Source organism: Cryptomeria japonica, chromosome 4, assembly GCF_030272615.1.
Source record: "Cryptomeria japonica chromosome 4, Sugi_1.0, whole genome shotgun sequence".
Lineage (NCBI taxonomy): Eukaryota > Viridiplantae > Streptophyta > Pinopsida > Cupressales > Cupressaceae > Cryptomeria > Cryptomeria japonica.
The window spans coordinates 679,567,198-679,578,748 of NC_081408.1; positions in this window are offsets into that span (position 1 = coordinate 679,567,198).

The window sequence follows — 11,551 nt, forward strand, 5'->3', positions numbered from 1 at the left end:
CGTCAGATCGCACACAATTAGATACTCTACCCCAAATGAGCTTCATGGATAACTTTTTCTTAAAACTTAGACCTTTTTAAGAACTTTGATGCTATACTTTCAAAGAGGATCAAGAAAAGGATGTTAATGGAGATATTTAGGGTATGTTTAGTGGAGTGGGTATTTGACAGAATTTTGTAGGTGAAAATAGTTGCTATGGATTATCTTTGTTAATAGGTCTTCTACGTCATTTCTTATTGAGATGACATTGATGGAGGGAAGGATGGAGAAAAGGCTTTGTTATGGTATCTTAGTGTTTTTTATTATTATCCATATGCGCATGTCCCTTAAGAGAAGTGGCCTAAATTAGGAAAAAGGCAATGGAATGCATTTTCATCGACTATGGTATTGGTATGAAAGGATACAGGCTATGTGGTTCCGTGTTTGAGACAATTGTTTTTAGTAGATATATTTATTTTTAAAGAAATCAGTTGTTTTATATAGTATTATATGTAGAAGAGGATGAGAATATGTGATTCAACTACCCCCAAAGATTTGAGAAGGTTTAACTAGAAACTAATGAAGGACTTGAAGAGTATGAGATCTTTGATAGTTTAAGTGTTTCAAAAAGGATGTGGAACCTTTACTTTCGAGGAGGTCCTCTTAGTGAAGATAACAACCTCACAAATATATTCTTCTTAATTAAAGATGCATTTTTTCTTTGTTTACTAATACTAAATTAGTAATCTAAAGGTTTGATTATTTATTGAAGATGTGATTAGATAAAATTAGATTATTTGCAAGCTCAACCAAAAACAACAAGATTTGATGCGATAACAGTAAGATTTCATCCAAAAACAACAAGATTTCGGTTAGTTTTAAACCACACACACTAAGAATGTTAGTCAGTGTACACTTTTAAGTCTAGAAGTGTATTCTTAATGTGACCACACACATTAAGCAACATATTAAGCCTAGAAAATGTCAGTCAACTCTGAATGTTTAACACTTTTAAGCCTAAAAATGTAAGCTTAATGTGTGTGGTTTAAGCCGTTCCCAAGATTTCATCCTCCTCCGATAACAACAACAACAACAACAACAACAACAAAAAAGAGCACGTAATTTGATCCTCTGCCAAACAACAACAAAAACGAGATTTGGTCATCCTCCGACAACGACAACAACAGAATGAGATTTGATCCTCCTTCGCCAACAACAACAAGAACGAGATTTGATCCTCCTCCAGCAACAACAACAATAGATCGAGCAACAAAATAAAAAAATTGATCTCAGAAAAATGGTCCCAAGAGGTCAAAAAATTTCTCGAGGCCACTTCGGAGGCCATTCCAGCAAATAGAGGTAGCGTGCGTCAGTCAAAGGCTGTGAAGCTGGAAAATCAGATCCCTCTTTCTCTTCTCTAAAAAATGGAGGAGATTGTTGAGGAGACGAGCACACTTGAATCTATTCTCCACTCTCAAGCGAGACATCTTTCTTTCTTCCATATTTCTGATATAGAAAGGCTAGATTTTAATGAAAAGCATCTGCTTGGCTCTATCCACAAATATGTCTCTTCCTTTATCCAAGTTAGCGGGGTGGAACAAGAGTCCCCTCCGACTTGGTTTCGAATGTGATTGGAAACCTGGTTCAGTTGTTGTTATCGTCATCCAGCCAAACGTGGTCAACGAGATTTTCTTGACAAAAACAGTGCGAAAGAGCTGCTCAAAGCCGGGATCAGGTTTAAATCGTTTAAGGAGTAAGGTAAGATCAGATTTTGCCAGAATTCGGATACGCTTTACCTTCCTCGGATAACAGTTTCAGACACCTACACTGAAGTCCTGTTGAGGAATTTGCTGGCGCTGGAGTTCAATGAGGGGGCCGAGAGAAACACGTGTCGAACTACGTGGAATTGATGGACTGCCTCATCGACACCCCTGAAGACGTGGCCTTGCTGCAAGAAAGGCACGTGATTCTAACCGACGAGTACGTGGCCAAGATGTGGTACGGTATGTCTAAGCTTTTCTTTCTTGCGGGTTTTCTAGAGATTACTGGGGCCCGAAATGTCAAATCGGGGAAGTGCTAATAAAAAATTACTATAAAAGCAAAGATTAAGACTCAGTTGTCGGAACTTTATTCCGAGTATCTGTCAACTCCATGGAAGGTAGTGGCTTTGTTGGTTGGAATTATTGTGCTCGTGTTGACTGTACTACAAACATTCTGCTCTATGCATAGTTGTCAGGCAGAGCAGAGTACAAGAAGCAATGCCCGCAAGCGTTTCAGGCCTTTTGGATAGAGGCGCTGTACAAAGTGATTGCATGGAATCTGAGTGCCCGTAAAAGTGGCCCCAAAGATATTTAAGCATTCTTTAGGCTTATTTGCCAATAAGAAAGCCCTGCGGTAGTACATAGGTATATTTTGTGCTCGGTGAAAACTGTTGTATGCATGCAAAATGATTATAGGCATAATAATACCAGCCATTATTTCTCCAAAATGGCAGGTAATAGAACAAGACTCGTGCTGTGACTACTTGCAAGGTCTTGCGTTTGTTGTGTACCAACTAGTTTGCTATGTAAGAAGATAAAATTAGTTAACCATGAGAATTAGTTATGAATTCCACAGCCAAGAATGAACTGTTATTTAAGTTATTTAAGAATCATGATTATGTGTTTGCTTTCCCTGTCTGTAGGGGAATACTGTGAAATTATTTATAGCTTTGCCTTCGAGAGGGCATGAAACTTGTTAGAAGCCTGTGCCCACCCAAAAGAAAATTAATGAGAATCCATCATATACTTTCTAAATTCTTGTGCGCTTTGGAAGTTGCAGAAGAATAAAGCAGCGAGGAGGACGCTATTACTTGACATTACTTCTGAGACAGATCATTCATAGTGTTCCGCGTTTGGATTAAGTTATTTGGAAATCATGGTTCTGTCTTTTATATTCTATTTTTTTAGATGGTTCAATTATTGTGCTCATTTTGACTGTACTGCAAGTATTCTGCTCTATGCATGGTTGTGAGTCAGAGTACAGTTCAACTGTTAATGCCGGCAAGCATTTCAGGCTCTCTATCTTTGAAGATGGAAAATATGTTTTAAATATTCCCCACACAGCAATAGAAGAAAATAAATCTACATAATAACCCATGCCTAAGCCATACAAAATACTACAGAATAACCCATGACTAGCCGTATCGACGGTTGGCAGTGTTCTTTTTGGTTTAATCTTTTTTCATATTAATAATAGAGTTAATGTTTAATGATAGAAAATTTGTGTTGTTGAAATAGAAATCATAAATTCAATATTTTTTTTAGTTACATTCCATACAGCGACGAGTCCAAAATATAACAAAACGTGGCTACTAAATTACATGGCAACTTCAAAATGCCTTGCAAACAAAACATCATACACAAATTATCCACACTTCTATTCTTCAGTTTTTGCGCCTACCCAAAGTGGCCGAAACGCTTGTGGCCGCCTTTGTCCGTTGCGGTTGGCAGTGTTCTCATGGTTGACATTAATTTGCTCCGGTGGTAATTAATTTGCTCAAACTCAGATATATCATGGGGGCCTTGGATATTTCTGTGAACAAGCGCTTGATGATCTCAGGGTTTTTCTCGGTTACCTTCTTTTGAGCTTCTGAAGTTCCATCTGCGAAAGATGAGTAGGGCGTTCATAGAAAGGCTGCAAGGATTTATGTTGGGACCATACATGGTGGTAAGGACCCAGCGACACCATTTGAGGAATGTATGCCTCTGCCTTGCTATTCACCAGGGCTTCGGGAACACGCATGCTCATTCCAACATCTGAAACAGCTTGCTTGCCCTTTTGTAGAATTTCATCGACATCAGAAGACCATTCACCTGCAACTGGTGGCCATTTACTCACAGCTGTTGCCATTCCTTCTCTCCTCCATCTGCAAATTTCGAATTACGGTTTAACCGGAGACTGAAAATCCTTCTAAGACAGTGAAATTCTGTCTTTCTAGCTGTAAAATGAATTATTCGGTTTTGAGATGTGAATTAAAAGTCGTATGAAAGTGCCAACACCGTCAAATGAGCATATGTAAAAGAATGTCGTTGTTGGGTGAACCTACAATAATGGAATGGGCATGTGCAAAAGAATGTTGTTGTTGGGTGAACTTACAATAATAGTTTACAAATTCATGATAAATAATTTTTTTTTAGGTATTTTGTTTCGAAGCATTCTTTTATTTGAAGGTATTATTCATATCGTCTAATATAATGCTTAATAATGCTTTTAAAGAAAGACATTTTTGTAATTTAAAAAAAAAATTATAATCTAAAAATGATAGTTATTTTCTCATTTTGAGAGCTACAATGATTAATTTTGTATACACAACTCTATAAAAAGAAAAAAATTGAAAATAAACAGTTTATTTAATATTTTTAATTCTATTTTTTTTAGATTGTAATGTTTTTTTACTTTAATTTTTTTAATTGATGAAACAAATCAAATTGGGTGAACTAATTGATTTTTTATTTGTAAAATTTAAAGGAAAATGAGGTTAAAGTAAAAATATGTCTTATTTAGGGTAGTGTGTTAAGTGTACAATTCAAAGGTTCATATTTTATTTTTCTCTATAATGGATAGAAAGGTCCAAATCATAATGTGCTATAAAATTATGGTTGTGGTTCAAATTTCTCCTCTACATTCTTGTCATGACAAGGTTTGCAAATACATACATAATTTTATAATAATAGGACTGCCTATGTCAACCTTTACTTCTTGCAAGTTCTAGAGACTAGGGAGGACTTGAAAGCTTAAATCAAAGAAGAATTGTTCAAGAATTATTACCAACTTAGATAAAATGAAGGTATGAATTTTATACAAAGCACCTATACAAATTGATGGCACTATTGGTTGGGGTTTTCACCCCTTATCCAATGTAGTAAAAATGTACCACTTTCTCACAATTAATTTAAACCTAACGCAATCATTTCCTTACATTCTCAAATTCGCATTTGAGAGTGCTAAAGAAAGGTTGGGTGATTTTTCAAGACACTATTTTCCTAGTTGTTGTGAACAATTTCAAGTAGAACAAAAAGATAGGTGGATGAAACTTTTGTAAAATCTTTGTGCGTAAGTGCTTAAGAATGGTTGCTATCTTTCAAGTTATCATTTTTAAATTGCTTGAAAATTATTGTTGTGACCTTTAATGAGCAATATAGATGTAGTATTGACCTTTCTTTATTGTTCAAGAGCTAGAAAACATCAAAAGACAAGTGGGAGAGTCAATTTCAAATTTTAATTAGAGTTTTGAAACTATATTTTAATATCCCTAATGAAAATAGCCTGATATATCAATGTGTGTATCTACATGTTTTGTGAAATTAGAACCTAGTGTAAGTTAAAGATTGAATGAGTTGAATTTTAAAAGTCTTGAGAAATCATATGGGTAAGCTAATGTCATTGAATAAATTAGACACACATATATGAGTGGTATGACACCTTTACATGCTAATAGGTGTAAGTTAGCAATCTCAAATAATCATCATGAAGGTACATCTTGTATGGAGGATACTCATGAAGACCATGATATGAGTAATTTAATGAAGTTGAGCTATGTGAGATGATATCTTATTATAGTAATGTGAATAAAGAGTTATGTGTGGGCACTAGTTTCCAATTTGATCTATCAATAATTAGGTATAACATTGGGGGTTTGCATGACAATGTTAAAAATGAGGAACATGAATGTAACTCTGTATTAGATGTCCTTCTGAGGTTTATTTCCTTTGAGGATGATGTTATTAATGGAAAATCTAGTACATGCATTTTCTCACCTAAGGTAGAAGACTCTACATCATGAGTAGTTATATTGACCAAAATTAGGGTTTAGACATTAACTCAAGCAATTTTAAGAACTTGTCTTTGAATATAATGATATTGATGATCATGCGAACATTGAAACATCTTCACCATGTTATTTTTTTTAATGAAGAGTTTACAAATATAGAGGAAGCTCAAGTGAAAGTATGTCTATAAGAGGAGGAAAAAAAACAAATTAATTTTTTATTTTTAATAAAAGTTACTATATAGTTGGCTACTTTGAAGAGTTTGATCTTTCTCTGTCAAGGCCTCTTAAGATGAATGATATATTTTGATTAATAAAAGTGGGATAGGCTTGTACCGTTGCATATTCGCAAGGTGACATCCAAAGTGCATGAGGGATGCACAGTCAACAAGAAAAACCCCCACTACAACACAAAAAAACCCAGCAAGGCAACCTGAAAACCAACAACAAAACTAGAAAGCCAACAAAAAATAGAGAGAGACCTAAACCCACAGAAAACAAGAATAGGAACCCAATACAGGCACAAAGAAATGGCCAACTACATGGGGAAACCTTTTTCCTACCAATCCTAACACAAAATTAACACTTTATTAGAAAAAGACACCCTTTTGCTTGAACCAATCCCAACACTAGAGGAGACCAATGTGGAATCAGGGGTGGCTTTAACTAGAGATGTCATGGGGCTTGAACCCATAGCCATAGCCTTTGTGCATTTACGTTTATTCACCCTTTTCCTTTCTATCTCACCCTAAATATCCTATAGGAAGACATTGTGCATGTTGGGCGCATTCCTGCGAGTAAGATTAACCTCTTCAATTTTCTTCTTGAGGGCATTTCTTGACCTCTTCCAACTTGAATTTGGTCCTTGCCATTTTGAGCTTGGCATACAAATCTTCAATCTTCCCACCCACCTTATCCCACTGCCCCATGAGGCTAATAAGGTCATTAGTGGATTTCCACACTTTGTCTTTATCTAGATCATCCATCCTGGTGTTAGCGTTGGCTTCAACCTCTATTACCGCCTCCAATCGATTAATTTTTCTAATGGCAACATTCATCTGCCCAAATAGCCACTTTAACAGGTCAAAATGCCTTTGCACATCACCATGTAGGTCCTTCACAATTTTAGTAAGGATCAAAATAGAACTCAGAAGTTCGGTATTTGTAGAGGGAGGAGGACTTGTGGGGGGAAGGCTAGGGTTAGTGTCAACATTAGCAATATTGGTAGGGGACCAATCCAACCCCGTGGTTTCCAAGGAGTTTGACTCATTTGAGGAAATATATTTAAAACCTGAGTCCTCAACACTCTCCACATTCTCGTGCATCTCAAGTTGGGTTTCCTCATGTTGGTCCTTTTTAGTGATGGCAATGGCTTTAAATTTGGCCATATGTGTAGGGATTTTTCTAGTGGGTATTTTTAAAACCAAGTGCAACACTTCATGATAATTGGAGGGAGTTCCAATGAGATTAACATATAAGCTAGGGTCATAAGTGGACCCAATCTCAATAGTGGGGATCCCACAAGAGGGGTTAAGGTCAAGTGGAAATTATATAACCTATGAAAGAGGACCTAGTGAAGAGGGGTTTACCCTTAACAATAACTTTAGAAATAGATCAATTGTGACAAAGAGGATAAAACCTATTAGGGAAAATTTATTCTTATCCTATGGCAGAGGTGATTCAACATCAAAAATATATATAGGTGGAATCTCCTTTTCCTTCCATCTAAAGTGAAGTACTTCATGAGTAAAAGAATCACCTCCTTCCAGATACTATGAAGGTCTTGTCTATTGTACTGACATTGAAGCCTAGAAACCCCTTCCCCAAGTTCAAAGAAATGCTTGGAATCCTCCTTATAACTCCCCTTGGTCTTTTTAGGAAAAGAAATGCCATCAAGGACGAACCTAGTCACTTTTGCTATGGTCTCCTTAGCAACCACAAAGGCAACACTCTCGATCTTAATGGCACCATTATCCCAAGCCTAAACAAAAGCAACATAAAGCTTAAGATCATGATTGGTCATCCCCTCTACATAGGAGTCCAAATTACCCTTAATCACCTTACTCCATAGCTCCCCATTGTTCTTGAATTCAAAGCATTCATCAGGTTCAACCTGGTTCGAATCGCCACCCATCTTTGAATAAGAATATGCCATATTGAGAAAGTGACAAGTTTGATAGATACAGTGGCAGGTACCAATAAAATTAAAATCCTGCCACCTTATCTAGCATGGAAAGGAAAATGCGAGAATGGAAAGTACCAAAAAGGTAATCTTGGGATTATGCATCATTAATAGGTTCAAAATCATGGCACAAGCCACAATTGAGATTTCATGCAGATGAGACCATATTTTAAAATTATTAGCAAACACACTGAACCCTGCTAGCTTACAGTCTGCCACACAGTTGCCCTCACATCACTTGTGGCAGAAGTTAACATTGTTGAGAGTAGGAAAGAGAGCACGACCTTTGGAAATGCGAGAGGTAGTCTTCTAGTATGATTTAGCCACCCCATTAAGCATCATGATTGTATTATGAGAGTCTCCTTCAACAATTGTTTGTCTCAATGATGTGGTTGGTGTTTGGGTTATGAATCTAATCTAGAGAATGATCTGCAACTTGTACGGATCCAGGAAGGATGCCCTGTCACCCTCCTTGAATTTTGAACTGGTTTGCTGGCGCTCGTGAGGTCATCTTGGTGTCCTTTCGTGCGAAACTTGTTTTCTTCCCCATACTGCCCTTATGTTTAAAGGATTTGATTGTTTTTGCCTCATGTGTGCTTTGCTCATTCTTCTTTTTCTCTTCTTTGATTTTCTCTCCCTCGGCATGCTTGTTTTTTTTCTTGGCAAACTACCCCTAGACTTAGGTTTTATTCATGCCCTTTCCTTGAGGCCACTCATGCAAGATCGATGGGTAGTTTAAGTAATGATGATCCCACTCGAAGGAATAATGAGGAAGCCATCATTAATAAGGAGGGGGGTTGAGAGGATGAGGCTATCATTTCACAGAAAGAAAAGCATGAGAAAATTTCTTACAAAGCAGTGGTTACACATCATTCGGTCACAATTTGTCCACCTTCTGCATGTTTTAATGGATCTTTCTGCAGGCCCGAGCACATGGATACTAAGACCGCCTCTGGAGGGACCGCAACCAATGGAGATAAAATTGAACCTGGGGATTATAAATTGTATAGGTCTCTATAATTTCACACTCATTTTGGTGGTTGTTCCTAATGTTCCTAATTAATACTTGATTGTGCTCACTTAAAACTTTCATGATTGTTTTTGAAAGCTTGGTTCAATCCTTTACTCAAAAACCTTTGTTCAAGCCTAGACTACTAGGACTGGGTTTCCTAGTTCTTTTACTAGTTGATTAGGGTTCCCAACACTCCTAGACTGGTAGTTTGGCCCCAATTTTGAAATTACAATGCTTGGAAAGTTGCAATTAGTGAGAAAATGCCCCCAGATGTTGGCCTTCCTCAAAAATTAAATATGAAAAGATGTAAGTTGCATATAAATACAACTCCCTCCCTCATTCGAACTCTAATCTACATCAAGTGTCAATTTTTACGAGAATTCAATCATCCATATTCAAGGAAATTGAGCACAAGTCTACAATCAATGATTCATGCATTCAGTTTCAGCAATCATGATCAAGTTTTATATGTTCCTCCATGACGATGGCATGCATTAACATCAATATTTGTGTGAGACTTCAAGACAAGGGCTTCATATCAAGTGTAACATTTATCATTTGAATAATTTCCATTAAGGTTTTAGTCTCTGCCATCCTTGAGGATAAGCTATCTTTTCATCAATAATTATTATAGTGGATATAGAAACATCAACATGATACTTGACTTAGACAAGCCCCCATACAAAATTAATTGTCTCTCTTCATGTGCACAAATTTAGATCTAACCACTAGGAGTGCTACATGTGCATAGGCCAGACATTATCAAACAATCTTAGACTTCAAAAAGGTAGAAACCCCTAGACTAGGGTGACCTCCATCTGTGTCCAACACTTTTTACCTGATTTTTAAAGAGATTCTAGACCTAAAGAAAATCTTGATACAAAATATGAAACTTTATGTTAGATTAGACACATTGAAACTAGGCACCCTCCAACCCTATCTCACATATTCCTCTCTAGATTGTAGCTAGATGTTCTTCTCCATCTCCTAATTTCAGACCTATACTACTATGTTGATTTCTAGTTTTGTATCCTACTATTTTTGCTGGAAGATATCAATTTTCTATCATATAACCTAGTTCATTCACACATACTTCACAATATTGAATTTATTACAACAAAGTCCAATCATAAACCACAAATGCTCAAATTTTCTATTAGGATTTTGGCCAAACCTATTTGTGATTCCAATGCAATGTAATGTATATTTGAGATCTTAGTTTTCATTCAAATAGGGTAGGGTCTCATTTTCCATACATTTCATTTTGATGAACCCAACATAGGCTTCCATTATTTCTAATTTGGATGTTTAGATCTGAGTTTATTTTCAAATTCATAAGCACTTATTTATGAAATTTATTGCTTATGTACTTGTATCTATTAATTCATGACAATATATTACTCTTTCATATTGCTTAATTAAGTGGTTAATTGATCATGATTGTGCTATAACCTAATCCTAAATTTAAATATAACCATAGAATTAAGCCCTAACTACAACTTGAACCCTAATCTAGCCATAACTAAATCCTAGGCCTAAACATAACCCTAACCTTAATTAAACTCTAATAATATTATGTTTTACATTATAATATTATGCAAGGTGAATAACTGTTAGTCCTCCCTACTTATCCTCGAGTTTCAATTCGAAGGTCGCCCTTTAATTTTTATTTTCCCTTTTCGGTTGTATATTTGCTTCCTTTGAACTTAAGTCATTGAACCTTCCCTTAGTTCAAAGTTCAAGTTCAAAGCGCACTTTAAAGATAGTTGTCTTCATGACTTTGTTTTATGGTAAAGGGGAGCGCTTTGTTGAAAATTCAAATTGAACTTGAATCTTTGAACCTTTCGGTTCAAGGTTCAAGGTTCAAAGTTGATCATGCATCAGTTATGCTTTTGCTCGTTCATTGTCCTTTGGTTGTTATGTCGTGGAGACTATTTTATGTTATTCCTCAAAGTTGAACTTGAACCTTTGAACCTTTCAGTTCTTGGTTCATGGTTCAAGGTTCGAAATTCATAGTCCGGGGCTTCTTTTAGAAGTGGTACACGTATCATGGAGGGAAAATGGTGGCGAGAAAGGGGAATATTCCTGGTAATTTGAAATGTTAGTTTCTAATTATGGAAAATAATCATGGTAATTCGTGTGTCATGTGATGGAATGACTCGAAATTAAATGCATGCCACTTATCCATCAAATCAGGAGTCAATTCACATGAGCTTACTTAATTAGTACAACTAGCTAGGATTTGAGTGTGATTTTGTCCATTTTTGTTGCAAAAACTACCAATCTTCCTAATACCTTCTCAGTAGCCATGAAAGCGAGGGAAGCCAGAGGTATTGTATTTGCATTCAGAAAGTTTTTGAGAATTTGCTGTCGGATAAGGTTAGTTTCAATTGTTTCTTCTTCTGTTGTGTTTACTTGTTCAAAAGCTAGCTGTTGTTCGTTCCCTTTGCTGTGTAGAATTATTCATTTCATTCTTGAAATTATTTGATAAATATGAGAGGGGCCATCATGAGGCAAACTTTGTCGAAATTGGTGTGTACTTCTTATTTGGTTAGCTCACTTCCAGAGA